The sequence below is a fragment of the Bos taurus genome, chromosome 1, assembly GCF_002263795.3.
Source record: "Bos taurus isolate L1 Dominette 01449 registration number 42190680 breed Hereford chromosome 1, ARS-UCD2.0, whole genome shotgun sequence".
In the NCBI taxonomy this organism is placed as follows: domain Eukaryota; kingdom Metazoa; phylum Chordata; class Mammalia; order Artiodactyla; family Bovidae; genus Bos; species Bos taurus.
In genome coordinates, this window is record NC_037328.1 from 100,753,551 (window position 1) to 100,756,626 (window position 3,076).

Genomic DNA, 3,076 nt, shown 5'->3' on the forward strand with positions numbered 1-3,076 from the left:
TCCTTGTTTACTGATATGGCAGGAGATATTCCATTTCACACCACTCATGAAATGACTGTAAGAAAAAGAAACTAACACAACCCTCTGCTTGAGGCTTGTCATTCTAGGAGATATTTGGAATAATTAAATGGTCTTTTTTTACTTTGTTTAATCATCTTCCCTCATCTCTGATCCATAAAAGAACCTGGTATCCAGGCCCTGACAAAATTGTTATTTTGTGATATTAGTCTACCATCTTCTGGATCAGCCAGCTTTCTGAATAAAGTCATACTCCCTGCCACACACTTCGTCTCTCAGATGTATTGGACTATAGTGTGGTGAGCAGTGTGAGCTTGGACTCAGTAACATGAGAATAATGCAATATGCCAAACCAACTTCCCAATACAGATTAAATTATTTCAGGGATTGAGTCACTCCTGGAGATTATCTATTCCAACATTCTTATTTGCAGATTTGCAAACTAAGGTCCCAGAGAAACAAAACTCTGTTCAATATCACATAGTTAAGTGGCAAAACAAGATCAAGATCTATGTTCTCCTGATTTTTTTTTTGTGTGTGTGATGTGATTCTCATTTTTATTAAGAAAAACTACAATGCATAGGAAGAAAATTGAAATGATCTACATCATAATATTATTCATGGTTATGATCAGTTGATGAAATTATGGTTGATTTTTATTGCTCCTCAGGATTTATAAAACTTTTTTAAAGTATATCATACTACAGTTATTTTAGCATATTTATTTTTTATTTTTTAAAAATTTTATTTTATTTTTAAACTTTACAATATTGTATTAGTTTTAAAAATACGGAACACTTCATGATTTTGCGTGTCATCCTTGCACAGGGGCCATGCTAATCTTCTCTGTATCATTCCAATTTTTAGTATATGTGCTGCCAAAGCGAGCACCTCCTGATTTCTCATCTAGAATATTTAAAATATTACATGTTATTTTTTTGTATGGTATTAGCCATTTTAGTTATTGTATAATATTGGCAATTTAGTGTATCTCAAATTATACATCTGTTCTGGGTCGACTGTGCATTTTCTTTCTTCAAGTGCTTTCCTATAGAAAGCTAAGATTTTTTGTTCCCACTGATGTGAATTGCAGAACTTGGAAAACAAGGACACAGTTGTACAAATTAGAAAAGTAAACTCATAAATATTTTCTATAAAGTTAGAGGTTTTTTTTTTTCTTTTTTTCCCTTCCCCATGTGTCTAAACTGTGCTTTCATGCCTGGTAGAGGAATTTTTTTTAACTTGGATATTTATAGTGATGATGAAAATAGGAAAAGATTTAAAAAGCAAGAGATCTTCAGTTATTCAGATATATTTCGTAAAAACAGATACTTAAGGCTTCATACATTCAGAGACAGGTTTCAATAGTTTAAGAAGACAGATGCACATGTTAAAACTGGATAAGGGTGATTTTTTTGGTATTGCTCTCAGTTGTGGTTATCTATCATAATCAGGTACCACTGTTTGTGCTGTGCTTAGTTGCTCAGTCATGTCTGACTCTTTGCAATCCCATTGACTGTAGCTTGCCAGGCTCCGCTGTCCATGGAATTCTCAGGCCAGAATACTGGGATGGTTAGCCATTTTCTTCTCCAGGGGATCTTCCCAGCCCACATTTATTCATAAAATCTAAGTATAAGTTGTTTCTCCACATATATAGTTTAATTCTGATGCTTGGCTTTGTCTTTGTGTTTTAGTTCAGCTCTGGTTCCACAGGTGGAATTATGCCACTTTATTTGCTATATATTTAAGATTCAAGATGATGTAAAAGTACTTAAAACACTCCATAATTTAAAAACAATGAATGTAATTCAGAGCTATGTCAAACATGGGACTTAATACATTCATTGTAAGGTCTGGTTTGAGTACAGTGTGCATTTGTGTACCCATTTCTTAAAAAAATGAATACCTTAAATGAGCCAAATTCTTTGTCACTCTGAAAGGAGGTGAGATTATTAGAGGGCTTCATAAAGTCTTCCAGGTCTCTCTCTCACACACACACACACACACACACACACACACACACACACACATATATATATATATATATATATACATTTGTATCTTTTAATTAATCACTAGAAGTACTCCCAGTGGGTTCACACCATGTTAATAGACCATTTAAATCCATGTTATGGGCAGGTGGCAAGAGAGGAATCTAAAAATGATGTGCAAACTAATACTGCTTTCCTTCACCTGGTCACATGCCTTTCTAGACTAAGTCCTTAGACTTAGCTGTTGAATACAAAATTAACACACAAAAATCCCTTGCATTCCTATACACTAACAATGAGAAAACAGAAGAGAAATTAAGGAGACAATTCCATCTACCATTGTGACGAAAAGAATAAAATACTTAGGAATATATCTACCTAAAGAAACAAAAAGCCTATATATAGAAAAGTATAAAACATGATGAAAGAAATCAAAGATGACACAAATAGATGAAGAAATACAAAATGTTCATGGATCAGAAGAATCAATATAGTGAAAATGAGTATACTACCCAAAGCAATCTATAGATTCAATGCAATCCCTATCAAGCTATCAACAGTATTTTTCAAAGAACTAGAACAAATAATTTCACAATTTGTATGGAAATACAAAAACCTCAAAGAGCCAAAGCAATTTTGGGAAAGAAGAATGGAACTGGAAGAATAAACCTACCTGATTTCAGACTATACTACAAGGCATACTGTCATTAAGACAGTATGGTGCTGGCACAAAAACAGAAATATAGATCAATGGAATAAAATAGAAAGTGCAGAGATAAATCCATGCACCTATGGACACCTTATCTTTGACAAAGGAGGCAAGAATACACAATGGAGAAAAGACCATCTCTTTAACAAGTGGTGCTGGGAAAACTGGTCAACCACTTGCAAAACAATGAAACTAGAACACTTTCTAACACCATACACAAAAATAAACTCAAAATGGAATAAAGATCTAAATGTAAGACCAGAAATTGTAAAACTCCTAGAGGAAAACATAGGCAAAATACTCTCTGTCATAAATCACAGCAGGATCCTTCATGACTCACCACCCAGCAAAAATAAAA

General features: G+C 33.6%; 1 non-coding gene across 1 annotated transcript; it reads right to left on the minus strand.

Annotated features, from left to right (window-relative positions):
* Nucleotides 1-801: 801 nt before the first annotated feature.
* Nucleotides 802-909, minus strand: LOC112448365 (U6 spliceosomal RNA). Its single transcript, XR_003036742.1, has one exon. It is a non-coding gene; the product is annotated as a U6 spliceosomal RNA (small nuclear RNA).
* Between the last annotated feature and the right edge of the window lie 2,167 nt (nucleotides 910-3,076).